Below are 15,768 nucleotides of genomic sequence, written 5' to 3'. Positions count from 1 at the left end.
AAAAAAAAACCAAAAAATCCCAAAAAATGCTCAGCTTTTGCACTTGACATATTTTCCTTGAAATAAAAAAATTATGGGTGAAATTCACATTCGTACCACATTTTTAAAATGTTGGCAGCATAATAAAATGAAAACATTGTGACATGTGAAAAAAGTATTTGCACAAATATAGGAAGTGCACTTTTTTTTTTTTTTCCACATTCCAGCCATCATATGTTATTCTTATCACTGGTAAAATCACAGCTTCCTTAAAGGCTCAGAGAAAAATTGTGTAATTTGTTTGGATTCTTGTTTGAAGAGGAGTTCTAGAAACAAAAAATTGTGACTGTTCTTTGCAAGATATACTGTACCTTTTTGTGCTTCCCCTTTTGGCAGATGTGAACTTCACTGGAATGTGAGGAAGATAAGAATGAAACAAGATTTTCAGATACTTTTGTTAGTGGCAAGAGCTTTATTCCATGTATCCATTTAATTTAATAAAGCTCTATCTTCACATGTGAAATAATCCCAACTTACTCATTATTAAAATTGAAAATCATTTTATAGTTTACTCCAGAACACTGTAAGCTTGCAATGCTTATGAAAAATACTGTCTGAAAATAGCTCTTTGTATATATTCTAAGTGCCATTATCTTTGTGGCAAATCATTATCTTTTCCATATGTTTTATGTTTATTACTGTTAAATATGTTGGCTTTGCAAAGCTATATCAGTGGGATTTATAGTACATTTGCTGTTTCATACCTCAACAAAATTGCAATGGAAAATTCATGTCAGCTGTGCTGAAGTTAGGTAGACCTTTCCCTTAAATTCTCAGAATATTGTTTTCCACAGTGGCAGAAAGGAAAGAACATTTTCATGTGTGACCTGAAAGATCATATGTGAAAGTAAATGAGGTACAGTGAACATGGATCTCCAAAATGCCACTTCTGCATTTAATATTCAATATGCAATCAACACTTCCATATGGTTCAGAGAAATAAAATTGCATTTTACAAGTGTAGTAATGTGTCAGTCCAGCAGTAGCTATAATAAATATTTTATTACAGATAATCTGCATCTCATTTAGACTTTAGGGAAGATACACAGTGTATGACCACATCACATATCACAATGCAAAGAGGAAAATTACAATAAAGAGAAAATATTATAATCTATCATACCCTGTCTTGATTTGAGACAGGTACTGAGATATTCCATAATGATCATTAAACAATTACAAAATAAAAATGTTTGACCAAAATCTTCATATCTGTTCTCATTGCAGGTTCCTGGCTCATTAGAGATCCATTCCCATGGAAAGCTGAAGGTAAGGTGAACCATCCTACAACCTCAGATTCTGGTGGGAGCTGTGTAATGGCACACCATTGTCTAACTGACAGAAGTATATATAGTCTTCTACTTACTTGTTCATTACTAATGGTTTATACTACTGTATCTAATTTATTGTTGCTGCAATAGTAGGATACACCAAAACAAAAAGTAGGGAGAAGGTCACAGTGCACAAACTTTAATGGATAAAAATGGATTGTTGAAAAAGGAATGTCCACCCTGTTACCAGACTCATCAAGGATAGAACATATTTGAATAAATTAGAAATTTCTCAAAATGACTTATTAAATCTCTTACAAGCATTCTCAAGTTTCTACAATGAACTGTTGTTGCCTATGTATGCCATACTGTGGTGCTTTTTTATGATGCCCCTATTGAGATTAATAATTTGAAAATGCAGTTTGTAGCCAGGATCTCGACTCAGCTGAAAGCACATATGGTCCCAAAATTCTAAAATGGTGTCCACTCAAAACTGTTTAAATTTGGCAGCAATCTGGCTGTGAGGAAACTTTAATCTGTCTGATCAGTACATACCTAGCAACTGCACTGTATTGAGCAATTGGAATTTGGGTTTTCTTCCTTTGGTTTTTAGCTCAGTGATTTTTCTCAATGGTAACCAAAGTCAAGTAATTTCTAGCTTGTGAACCTCACAAAAAGGGTTCATTTACAACCATATTCTGCATCTTATGACACCAAATGGAGTGTGTGTTCTTCTATATGACTACAAAAGATTTTAGAACAGCGATCAGAAACGTGTTCTGCTCATTAATGTTTTTACAGTAGCTGCCTTAAAAGAGCTACAGTTTCCTAGAGCAAGTCATTCAGAATTCAACTACTCTCTTCAAGTTTAATAGGTTGAGCTCTTTGAGTTCCCCTACCTCCTCCTGATTGATGGTTTGTTTCTTCTTTTAATACAAAATTCAGTAAAATTTCCCACAGTGAAAAGGGTCTTTTAATTATAAAACATCAGCGTGTGGGAATGATTCAATTTACACATCAGAAAAGTTCAGTTACTTGACTATAATTTATTTTTTGTGCTGATCATTTACAGACCACAGATTCTTCTTCCTCTGGCCCCCTCCCCTTCTCACTTTCTCTCATTCTATGTTAAAGAATGAAAATCTCAATACCCTGTAAAAGGCTTTAGATATTGTATCACTGTAGTCATCAGAACTAGAAGCTTCATTATCAGACTTTTTTCTACTAGCTTTTATCCCTTTCTCATTTCCTAGTTATGTTGTCATATTTAATTTAAGAGTGTCTTGTAATTGCTGAGTAATACATTTTTTTCTTTTATCTGACAAAAGGACTGCATAAATAAGGAGGGGTATAGTATCTCATTCATGAAACTGTGAGATAAGAGATATTAACAAGACATTTGCAGTTCTAATGTAGCATATTGTAAAACTGACCAGCTCTCTTTTTTACTTTTTTTTTTTTTTTTTTTTTTTTTTTTTTTTTTTTTTTAGGTTATTAACTAATTAATATTGAAATAAGTCTGGAAGGGATGGAAAATTTAAATGTTTCAATGCATTTCCTCAATTTAGTATCAGTCATCCTTATTGTTTTATTGTCAAAATATAGCTTAGGTCTTGCACTGGTGGATAAAATAACTTTTACTAACAAATATTTTTTTTTTCTAAATGTGATTTTTGTAGTAAAATCAGAAAAGTTAAATCTTACTTTGTGCTTATTATGGCCATAAGAGAAATAAGCAGTGAAGATCCCCAGAATATCAATTTATACAAATAATTTTAAATATACTTGCAGATATGTTCTTTAATTTGTTTTGTTTTTAATCAAATGGGGTTTGGACCAAGTATTATTGGATTAGACTAGGTCAGAATGAAAAAATACATGTAGAGAACTGCAGGTATGCTCCATTTGTTCTACGTTATATATATAATTCTGGTTCAGCTAAATACTTAAGAATATTTATTGGTTGGCTATTTGTTGCCTCAGATGTGTGATCACAATATCTATATTACAGAAATACATTGCTTTAATTGTTTGCTTTTTTAGTATTTTATTTAGACTATTTTCCACTTTGGAAGGGATGTATGATGTACTCTAGCAAAATATGTGAAACTTGGGAGCAGCAGTCATATCTTCTAATTATTTTCAGTTATTTGAAGGTGATCCTCCTTTACCCTGGAATAAGTACTTAAATGAAAATAACCAACACGAATTCTTGTTTGGTAATGTTCCTGTGAGAGAGAAGCTAAAAGACTGATTTTATAATATCTGTACCTGCTGCTGTTTTGAATTGCTTTTATGTAGAAACACAAATGTATCCCTGGGTAAGACCTGCAAGCCAAAACTAACATGTTTTTGTAAAATGGACCAATGTAAGATGTTCTCTTCCATTCAGCCAGTACAGGTTAAAGGAATCCAGTTTGATTTTACAAATCTAAATATCCCCTACGCAGCTTTCTCTAATTCACCTGTATCTTACTGTATCCTGCTCAGTGAAGGGAACAGTCTCAACCACATGAGGACAGCAATACAGGCATGCATCTTAATACTAAGTAAACACAGTTGTTATTTCCAAAAGATCGTTTTAAAAAACTTTTGATCCCCGAGTACCAGGCCATTGTATCTTCCATCTGACTGGCACACCCTGCTGCATGAATGCTGACATACAAGATCTCACAAATACTTACACAGAAGATGGATTCTCTCACACAAAGCTAGCATCAGATATATACAGTTACGCTGTGATTTAATTCATTACTTTTCGTTTGTTTGTTTGAATACAATTGAACTCCTTTCTTCTTCTACATCATTAAACCTAAAGCTATAAATAAGTAATGGCTTCAAAGGATTTCCAAGGCTGGTACACTATTGACACATCACATGTCCTGAAAGATGTGACCAGCCCCTCAGTACTCCTGCTGCTGTTGCAGCACCTGTCCTGGCTTTTCTTGGGGTTCTTTGGTACTCCCTATAATGGCTTCCAGGTCTATTTCATTGGCCAAGCCCTGGAGCATTATTCCCAGTAAGTCTGTGTTTGTGCACTTGTCAGCAGCTCCCAATAGTGTAAGTCCTCAGTAGAAAACTCAACTAAAGGGATAAAAAAAAGTCCTGCAATTTTTAAATATGTTTAAATCTCTGTTCTTCAAGACCATTATCTTATTAGCATTTACTACAGTAAACAGTAAGCTAAAATCAATAACTCTGTACAAAACATTAATTTCAATGAAAGTCCTTGCTCACAGTTTTCATCATTATTTTTTGTGATAATTTATTTTTTACTTCAGCTTAATACTAGCATTTTGTGTTAATTGTATTCAAGAGAGGTAAATGGTGTTGTATGCTGTGTTAAAAGTTATGTTTTAGTAGAGATTTTTATATTTAATAGATGTTCTGATGATAAAGTTTTATGGCAGAAGTTATTATTGGCAAAACCTTTCTTAATTTCCTTTCATGACAATGTATATGAGTGTTGAGTGTCTGTTAAGATTGCAATGTTCTCACCCAGTGCAAAGCTTATAGTTTCCACTGTGTTGTATAACTTTTTTGGACATCCATGGAATTTTTCATTTCGTAGGTAAGGATTACAGTGGCTTACTGTCTCCTGTCTTTCTCTCTCTCTCTCTGTGCACTAAACATTGCAGCATCCCAGGTCCTTGCTTTGTTGATAAGAGAATCAGAGGTGCATTCACAGCTGATAATAAGCCCATCTCCCTGGTGGCACTGCACATACTTCATTCTTTGGTTTCGTGATTTGCATTTCTTTTTTTCTACATTTAGCTATCTCTGTGATTACTGTTTAAATTCAGGTATGATTGCTGAACAATGCTATCAAGTTTTTGTCAGGCTACCTATATTTATGAGCTGTAGAGAGGCATGCCAGAGGAAATAATATTTTTTTAAGTTGTCCTCAAAGAAATAAACAGCTATCATACTCAGTCTTCTGAACTGTCATCTTGTCACAACAATCAGTCAGTCACCATGTCACTGGATTAATGTTTTTATATTTTTGCATGTTTCTATCACCTTTGCACAAAACTAAACGGTTTGACATATTAGATGTGAATGTGAGAAATGATTTGTCAAACAAGAAAAATCTTAGCCATGGTTAGGAAGTGGTTGAAGAAGAGTTTGGAATCTTCTCTGCCTCCAAAGCTAAGGTCCCCCTCTGAAGGCCTGAGATGCAAATCAATTTCAGCCTGGGAGTCTCACAGGCCTGAATTCCTGGACATAATTACTTTTCTGAATAGATTACTTCTCATTCTTCCTATTCAAGATCCAAGATGGGGTTAGTGATGGTGCTAGTTTCTATCTTTATAAAAGTATTTCCTTAAAAGTGGGAAAACTTCTGTATCCTCAAAATCTGAACAGTAGGAGGAAGGATCATGATTTAGCCCAGCGTTTGGTGTAAATACTTCTGGAAATTTGGATTGGAACCAGGATTCTCCTCTCCTTGTCAGATTCCACTATGTCAAGGGAAATTTTTCTAACATTCTTAGTGATGGGCAATTTGGTATACTTCTAGTACACAGCCCCTGTTGAAAACCTCTCCTGGAGATGTATTAATTTGTTAATTCAATCTCTCAAGGAAAAGAAGATATTAAGCTATTAAATTTTAGTCTGTTATCATCACAATCAACATCATATTTCTAATCAGAAGTGGCCAGAGATGTTTGATCAGTAATTAACTTAATTTTGTCAGATTATTAAGCAGTTCCTGAGCATGTCTAACTTAACCTGTTTAATAGCAGAATAACGTAAAGAGATGCCTCCTTTGTAAAGCTCAGGTGGAAACCAGCTGCTAAACCACATTTTTGTTTTACAATAAGATCAAGATTCTGAACCTCTTGGGATTGGAGCAGAAAATAGATCTCAGCCCTTATTCTTGAACCTCAGCACAACCTGCTGGCATAGCCACAAGCAAGAGACAGTAGCTGCAGAGCTGGTGCTGTTTCACCAAGGCAGGGATGCCCTAATGCATGCACATCATCAGGCCACTAGGAAGTGATCTGGGAACTGTGTCCACTGCAGATGAGATGCTTAAGGATGCAAACCACTGGGAGCTTTTCAGTGCTGGGTTAACAGCTGGACTTGATCATTTAAGGTCTTTTTCAGCCTAAATGATACTTTGATTCTCTCTCTTTTTTTTTTTTTTTTCCCCATCTTAAACCGTGAAAACTTGCTTTTCTCCTGAGGAACCGTTACTGTCTTTGTTGGTAGGACTCTCCTTTGGTGCATTAGCAGAGATAAGAGGTGAAGCCATGAGTTCCCTTTCAGAGTACAGAGCAGTGGGGAAAAGCATTCTCCTAGGAAACTGCAGCAGCACAATCCACAATTTTTAGTACTGTCTTTTTGGAACTTTTACTGTTTGGCAAAACTTGATTTTAATTCTATGGTTTGATAGAGAAGTTATTCAGTCCAGTATCAGAGAGTAAATTCTCGGGTGAAAAAATCTAGAAAATACTGTCATTGCCCTTCTGTAAAAAAATTATACTAACTGCTTAGTAAAATAATTTTACTTTCTATGTAGAAAATTCAGCATTTTCTTAGGAAAAATGTTTGCAATTGAATAGAACTTGGGGTTTGTCATGTATTATGAATGCAGTTGAATTAATTAGGGCGTAGGTGTTTTGAGTAGTGTGCTAGATTTAAAAAAAACAATTATTTTCAAGCCAATGAACTATTGTTTAAAAAACATTTTATTTTCCTTCAAGAGACTAAAATCTCTTTCTTGTGCTTTATAGCTCTTTGAACAACTTTTTAAGGCTAATTTGTGATAGATTTTGTACTATGATTTTTTGTATTTAGTCTATTGAAACCATCTAACTTAAATAGTCCAAGGGAGCTAAATCAGGAAGCATAGAAATCAAGAAAACCTGAAATTGGTACTTCAAGCTGAACCAGAAGCCAGTCAAACTCAATTTTTTTTTTTTTTTTGAAAGAACAAAGAGAGTATTTTTCTTGAAAGAGCAAAGGCCTTTATTTTTTCCCCCAGCATTCTGCTTCTGTCCTAATAAGTTGTGATTTCTGTATGTTTTGCGTAAAATAAGAAACAATATTTGAATTTTTGATTTTCTGATGTAGTTTAACAATCTCTATAGGAAGGGGTAAAGTTTTCTGAAAGGGAAATTTGACCTCCAACTCTGAAGAGGTTTGAGTCAAATTCTTCATTTAACAGTGATAGGGAAAGGCATTTTCATGCATGCTGTACTTCTTTCTGAGTTGCTGACAAACTGGTCCCAGGTTCAGATATCAGTTCAGACATCAAGAAGAGGCTTTGTGCTGGCTCAGTGTGTTAGAGGCTACTGCACAAATTATGCTGTTTACAAAGTTCATTTTAACAATATAGTAAGACAGAAAGGTAAGCAGAAGCTTTAAGGATGTCAGTAAGGTGGTGATTGATCTGATTTTCTCTTTAATAGAGAAAAACAAGAAGAGATCATGTGAATGACACAAGTCAATGAACCAGGTGAAACTCCCTAGAAATTAGGGACCTGGTTGGTTATATTGAGACTCCTCAAGAATTTTTCAGCAGTGTATGAATTAGGTACCAAAATCCAGATGTACAAAACTCCATGTTAAAATTGATAATAGCTGGGTCAGACACTACAAAACAGTGTACAGTATATGCTAATTTATTAATATGTTATGAACCAATCACATGGGTTATGCTTTTTTTATATAAAAATAGAGATCTTCAACAGGGTCCTACTGAGTTTTGGGAAAGTCCCCAAAAATTGCAACTCCAGCAGAAGCTCAATGTGACTGCACAGTTTGAATACAATTTGGATTTTTTGGATCTTCAATACGTAGTGTTTCATGCACCAGTTGTCAGCAACAATGTTAACTATGCTGTTTTTAAAAGAAAAAAAAAGTGAATGATGGTATTCCCCTGGTCTATGCAGCTGATAAAAATAGTTATGTTTAGTGACTGAGGCTGAACCTGCTGTAAGAGGCAATACAAGCTACCTTCCACAAATATCTAAAAATAGGGTAGCCATGCCTGAGTACAGAAGATCCAGGTGCTATTATGGAGACTTTGCAGATATTTCTGTTACTGAATATATCTCAGTCATGTGGAAAAAATGGTCTAATCTCAGCTGTAAATGCTGAGAATTACATGTCACTTCCCTTCAAGCCATAAATGCTCTTTTGTCTATGTAGATTTCGTTATATGTTTTTCACAATAATTCCTAACAGTGTGCTATGTCATTAAAATATCAAAATCCAGTAAGTCAGCTGGCAATAAATGGGAAAATAGAAATCCATAGCAAAGATTAGTGATATCTAAAAGTGGTTTATGGGTCCTAGTGGGATTCCTCCTTTTTTAACAACAAAGTGCAAAGTGAAAGAATATGCACAGCTTACTTTGTCTTCCTATTTCTTTTGATCTGAAAGAACAATCAGATAAGGCTGATTTCTGAAGACAGTTCAGAATGAACAGATCTCAGTTGCCCCCAGTGATAACCATCATTGTCAACAGGAGGCATTCCAGGTACTGACACTAGAGCTTTAAATGTTCAGATACTGAACATTTTCTCTTTTATTTTAAAAACTACTGCTGGGAACTCTCTTTATAGAATGCAATGGATGATGAGTATTTAGAAGAAGAATGAACCCTGAAGGAGAATAAAGCTCAAGCCTCAGAGACTGTCACTGAACACCAGAAGGACAGAATAATTTAAGGTTACGGTGGGGAATTTCATGCACACAGAAAACTTGAAGCTGTGAAAAATAGAATGGTAGAACTAAGGAGTTACAGTCTACGAAATGAAAACTAAAATTATTTAAAGGCCCTGGCCCTAATGAGCCTTTGTCCAGATTAGTGAACATTCTGTCAGAGTTCAGCAACACTAAGAGCTTTTTCATAGGAAAGGCTTAGAACTGCCGTGTGTTGCAATGATGATAATCAAAGTTGAGGTGTCTAGATTACAGTGGTGTGCAGAAATGCTAATAGGTACCTTCATAACCCATGGCGTTTACTAGTGCTATCAGTCCTTCTACACATAATCTTCAGCTCTCAATCTTTGAAGAAAATATTGATTTTGACAGGATGTGACAACTTAGTTTTACATGACTCAAGTACATTGTACAAAGCTCACTGAGCAAGGCACAATGCCATGCATTTGCTATGAAAACTAATTGTTTACAAATGTAAAAATTATAATATTTTTCTGGTTTAAGATTAATAACACCTCACCTGCTGCACAATGCTGCTGATTTTTTTTAATAAGTAGTTAACTATATTTGTGATTATCTAAGTTAATATTGATAGCTTAACAAACCTCAAAAATATTTAAAAATATACTATTATCATTAATCAAGGACAGCTGACTTTGAATGAACTAATGCTAAAGGTGCTAATGACTTAATGGTTGAAGGTTTTTTATGTGCCTATTACTGATACTGCAAAATACTTGTTGTTCTTCATCTATTCATCTTTTAAATAATTTGCTCTGCATACTAAACCTAGATATTGAATCTAAACACATTGGCTCCTGTCCCCCCACTGGTTCCATTTTTGCTTTCATGGGTTTTGGATGAAGGCCTTTGTCTGTTTTTACTCTCATAACTGGAGCAGAGTTTAATTTCTGAGAGTTTCCAAATCGGAGCTCCATTAACATATGTGTCTTCCTGGCAGAGAAGGGAAATATGGAGTTGTTATATTTTGAGTTAAATAATACTGTTTTTGTGAGCATGTGGGCAACATTTATTTTGTTTAAATCTAAAGAAGTCTTAAAATTGTAGAATTTCTACTAGTACCTGGCCAGAGTAGAAGGTAGTGAATCTTGTACTCCAGTAGAATTTTTCAGTGTTGATGGACCAAATTCAGGTGCTGATGAGTTGATGATTAGATTAATGATTATTCTTGTGAGTAATAAAGAAGAGAAATCAAAACATATATTTGAAAGTCACAAACATTGACAAGGAGAGCTAAAGGTCTCCTCTTCTTCCTCCCTCCAATAGCTGTATTTGTTCCTTGATCCTTAGGCCGGTTTTTACTCCCTTTGAATATTTCCTAAAAGCCATGCATTTCTCAGTGTGTCTCCTTGGGCTGGCTCTACCTATAGCCACTCTTGAGGCCACACTGCCCAGTTTCATAAGCACACAGGAATTCCTGTTTGTCCCCAGGTCTCCTGCATTGGTAAATTTACTGTCAATTCTGACCTGAAAGGAAAATGCAATTCCATGAATTTCACGTATATCCCTCTAAACTGATGTAAGTCTTTTTATAGGCAGATCAGAGCAAGTCAAGTTAGGAAGAACCAGGTTAGTTTTGGGAACTCCACGTGTATCTCTTTGGCATTCATTTTTTCTGTCACCCAGCAGTGGTATCTCACAGGTAATGTTCCAGGAACACAGTTGTAAGCAAAGATTTGTACGCAATGGGAACATAATTACTTGGCACACTGCACAAAAAAGGCTGCAGTGATGGCAGGTGTGGAGTATGATCTCATTTATGTATCTTGAAACAATTTTTTCAAATGCAAATGTAATGTACCAGATGCAAAAGTAAAACTAGTAATCGCTTTGGCTTGTTGTGTTTTAGAAAACATTTTCTAAATAGATGTGTGTGAAGGCAATTGAAAGCACTGTATAGAAAACATGTTGGGAATACCTGCACAATTTAAGACAGATTCTAGGTTACATAGAATTTGATTTGTGAAGGTGAAACACATTTTAAAGAGATGCACCTAAACTGTGAATCTGAAGATACTGTTCCTTTTAAATAAGCAAAAAGCAAATTTAAGGCAGTTAAGACCTTAAGAATTTTGACAAGACTTGTGGTTATTGAGCAGAAAAGCTTGACCACTATGCTCGTGTTCTCTACTGTTAGCAAACATGCACCATTAGGTGACTGGAGATTGAAACTGCACTGTGGGCTTATATAAAACTAGAGAGCATCTTGCTGTTAAACTATGTAGAGCAAAAACCAGCTACAAAAGCACCTCTGACATTTTGGGGAAGGGGGAGATACAAAGCTCTTCAAGCAGTGAGTTTTTATCAATGGCACTGATCTGAAAGCCCACCTTGCTGATCTTTTTTCATAACTGCAAAGCCTGTATGTTGCTTTAATTTTTATGTAAAGTTATACAGTGTTGACATATTGTGAAGCCCTTCTGTGACAGGGCAATATGAAAACCTTTCTTTCCATGCCTACCAAAGAAATCATTGGGGTTAAATGACAGAGCTCTACCAGTGATTTGCCTGTCACAGAGAACTGTAAATTGTAGCCTGTCTCCAGGATAGTGTTTAGACACATTCTCAGATTAATGGTTTTGCATAGACACTTTGGACTTCAATTGATTTTGAGATAAGCTCCATCAAGAAGATTCTTCCAGTTTGAACTCAACTGAAAGTGCTTTGCATTTCAGCTATGTTTATATGTAACTTTGTTGGTACAGAACAGACAGGATTTGATGTAAAAATGAAATGGTGCCTCATATGTTCTAGGCTACATAAAAATTTTCACCTCCAGTTTAACTCTTTGTTACAGATTTCTTCTTTTGTGGTAGTTCTTAACACTTGCAGATAACAGACAGCACTGAGATCTTATTTACATGACTGAGCCAATCATATCTTTTGTCTTAAAGGAGCATAGCTAGGAAGGGAGGTCTGTATCCTAAATTTAGGGAAGAGGAAACTAAGGTGTATTAATCTCCTGGGAAATCTATTTAACAATGTCATAATTCATTCACTTTTCAGAATCTGAATTAGTCATTGATATGTGTTCTGCAGCAAATGAGATATTATAATTCAGGAACTCTAACTTTAGACAAAGGTAATAGCAAGGTTTCTTTTTTGTTTAATGGGGAAATGAGAAAATGTTTGTCAGAAAAAATGTAATGAAGGCAAACATTCCTTTTTCGTGCATTCTATAGTCTCCTGATTTATTAAAAAAAAAAAAAAGAAAAACCACCCTTTATTATTTTTAATTGGTTTTAAGCTGTTCTAACAGGCACTGAAGGATGTATGGTTTCAGTAGAATAATAGAGAGTCAGATGCCACAGCAGTGGTGGAGCCATGGCAGAATGAGCATTATGGGCTAAATATTTATATTTTAAATGACCTAAAGTTTGTGCTGCCTCTCCCTCTGGGCTAAGACAGTCCCTTATTACTTAAGCAGACTTTTTTAAAAGGTATATTATATTGTTGACCAGATATACACCACCAAACTCCAGCAGTGTGTGGACCCTTTGTGTTACCTGGAGTAGGAATTTTCCTCTTGGATGGCACCCCGTGTCTGCCCTTTTCACCCTAGGATCAGTGCAGTTACACAGCATCAGGTTTCTGGGTCATATCATGTGATTAGAGGAGAATCAGGTGGTCTTTTAAGGAAAAAAAAAAAAAAAAAAGCTCTTCTTTGAAAAATGGTGTGCAGATTTGTTCAAACATTTATAGATATGTCTTTATTATTTTTTCATTTCAGTGTTTAAGTTTTTACATATAATACCTGTGATTCTTGATTATAATATTTGTGATTGAAACATTGATGAAGATATACAGAAAACTGAGAGGAAAAAAGATGGATTTGAATAGCAGGTTGGAAGTTTATTAACTTAATATACCAAATATTAAGGGGTCTGTGCAGGAAGTTACAGGACTCTTTCTGTAACATCTCACAGCAGATGCATAGTGTATTCAGCCAGCTGCCAGGGATTTGGATGCTCCTTCTCCCCTGTGTCAGAGAAATAACAGAGAAGCTGGTCACTATATGTAACACCTCACATTGCTGAAGCATCAGTACCTACCAGGAGAATGCATGAAAATTCCAATGTATGGGGGCAAACCAACTGGGATTTTTTCATAGTGGGCACAGGCCCCAGCCTCCTAGTGACTGATTAGCAGCCATACTCTTTAATAGCCATTAAATAATAAAGAAATTTTCTTTCATGAATATGTAAGACAACTAGAGCCAAACCATGCCACGCTGAAACCAGCTTGGATGTGATAGCTGGCTAGAGCTACAAGGCTCAGGGGCAGAGCTCCTGTAGCAGCATTATAGTTCAGAGTTCATGTAACTAAATGTGAGGGGCTCCTGAAGCCCTAGGTGAAGTTTAAATGATGACTGCAGGAAATTAGTGTATAAGCCTCTATTTCCCTTTGTCAGAGAGGAGAAGCCACTTTTGTGTTACTCAGTAACATGCATGATTTTCTCCTTTAGAGACTGGGTTGCTCACATAATGAGGTAACAAACCCAAAACTCCAACATAATATATTAGTGTCAAACCAATTAAACTGTAATAGCTTAACTTGTTTTAATGCAGCTATGGAATGTACTTACACCTTTATATTTTTTAACAACCAGAGCTGAAGATTACAAAAATTATAGACCACTAATAAGTGTATGTAAAAAAATCCTATTCTGGATGTGATTAGTGCATGCCCCTCACTAATGTCAGCAGTTATTTTTAGTGGAGAGCATTTGTAAGACCTGGCAGAGAGCTCTTGAAATGTCAGGAGGGTAAGAGGAAGCATAGCAGAAGCTAAATACATATATAAATATGTTGGAGGATTTCAATACTAAATCCATCACTTTTTAAAAGACAAGATGCAGTTGTCTTGAAGCTAACATGGTAGATCATAGTTCCCCTCCTGTGTCATAGGTATTGTGCAGACATAACATAATTACTCAAATTTTAGAAAGAAGCTTGGTTTCCTTGTAACCTGAGGAAAGAGCTCTCCCTTTCCCATCTTGTTTACAGACAGGTGATTGTTGAACAGATATTGTTAAATAGCATATTTCACTCTACTTCTAAAAAGTGTATTACATATATGTGATTTCTTTCTGACAGAAAGATCATCAGGATTTACCTCAAAATACTTAAGGTTTATATTCTGTCTTACATACCAAAAATTGTACCCATTCAAACCCTCCTGGAAGCAGTAAAGGGAAGGGCAATTCCTTTACAGCATTGTTCCCAAGCTCAGGGATGGTGCTGTTCAGTGCTGTTATCATTTTATTTGATACAGTAATACCTACATACTTGCTAGGTATACTTTATTACCAATATTTTTACAGTGAAATATGGGTCAGATTTGAATGCAGCAGTATTTCAAGCACATCTTTGTGGGATCCTCATTTTTTGTGCTGTTTCTAATAACTGATTATATACTTCTATTTGCATAAAGCCATGAAAGCTGCTGAGTTGTTGGTGCAAAATTTGATACCTCTTAAAATTAAATAATTTAGCTTTTTAGTAGTGCAGGAATAGCACTTTCCTCTTTGATAAACATTGGGCTCACAGATTTCACATAATGTAAGCTCATTTTCACTTCCACATTATGCAGTTTTTTGTTTGCTGGATGGGTGTTTTCTACAAGTCTCCTACCTTGTTCCCATTGTAAAGTGAGTCCTGTGTCCTCTAAATTTAATCAGTTCAGGTGTCTTTACATCCCAACTCTGTCCTCAGAAATTAATCTGAATCCCTATGATTATCAAAGTCTTTGTGGACAGACTCCAGGCATCAGGGTCACCAGAAACATAAAGCTTCCAAATACATTCCTGGTATCCTCTTCTAATTGGCTATTGAAATATTGCAGGACTATACCCATTTTACAGATGTTACATACTTCACTGCTTTCTTGGTTTACAGGAAAGGTAGTTCTAATCCTTTAAAAGTAGATCAGGTTATGGAAAGTTAGTTAGAGCTAAAATAAAGTGGATCATCCAGGTAAACAAATAATAATGGACAATAAACCAACTCTAAGTCCTCTTCAATTGCAGTGCATGTTCTGAGAATTAAAATATAGGATTCTGAAGCCTTTTTAGTCTGACTCTCCTTTGCTCTACTACAGTAATAATACAGCAGGCAGAGAGTTAGAAGTCTTGTTTGTTCCCAAAGTCTACTATTATGAAAATATATGTGAAAATTCCGTTACACGTTGTGAATTTATTTCATAGATTTATTTCAAAATAGTATTTATTTTGTTTATATAATTACTCTGTGAAATTTCAGCTACTTAATACAAAATCTTTGAATAAATACTGGTTTGGTTTTAAAGCTGTATGAGCTAAACAGGTGAGGGTGAAGACAAGACACAAGACTTTTTTGCTGCATTTTATTCATGCAGAATATTACAAATTTTATTGTTGCTGAAGCTAAGAATGAGAGAAGATAGATGTCAGAAGGCAGATCCTTTTGTATTGGCGTGAAAGAAAAATGGCTCACATAAAAAATAAATAAGCTTTGAACTATAAAAATATTGAATATAAAAACATTTTTTGTGAGAGAGTGGGAATTTATATTTTTTAATGTGGAATGGATAATGGTATAAGAGTGATTGAGAAATTGCTGATGTCAAAGTACTTTTTCAAGAGAAATTACCACGAGGCAAAACTATGGCAGGATTCTGAAAAATTAAAAAAAAAAAAGACAACCTGACTTTAGGCTCTAAATTCAGATTGAAACCCCTCATAGTAGTGCTGATATTTGAAAAGTGCTTAACACTCAAGTTTTAC

At 35.1% G+C, this 15,768-nt stretch overlaps 1 protein-coding gene across 2 annotated transcripts in view; it reads left to right on the top strand.

The window, feature by feature from the left end:
- TENM3 (teneurin transmembrane protein 3) overlaps window positions 1-15,768 on the top strand; it is a 960,849-nt gene that overhangs the window by 506,814 nt on the left and 438,267 nt on the right. For both annotated transcript variants that reach the window (XM_079305926.1, XM_079305927.1), the window contains exon 5: window positions 1,267-1,308. The gene's annotated coding sequence lies outside the window, so the exon portion shown is untranslated. The remainder of the gene's footprint in view (window positions 1-1,266; window positions 1,309-15,768) is intronic.

Source organism: Erithacus rubecula (genome assembly GCF_903797595.1).
Source record: "Erithacus rubecula genome assembly, chromosome: 5".
Classification (NCBI taxonomy): Eukaryota; Metazoa; Chordata; class Aves; order Passeriformes; family Muscicapidae; genus Erithacus; species Erithacus rubecula.
The sequence above is the reverse complement of the archived record's forward strand: the minus strand, read 5'-3'. Positions and strand labels throughout refer to the sequence as shown.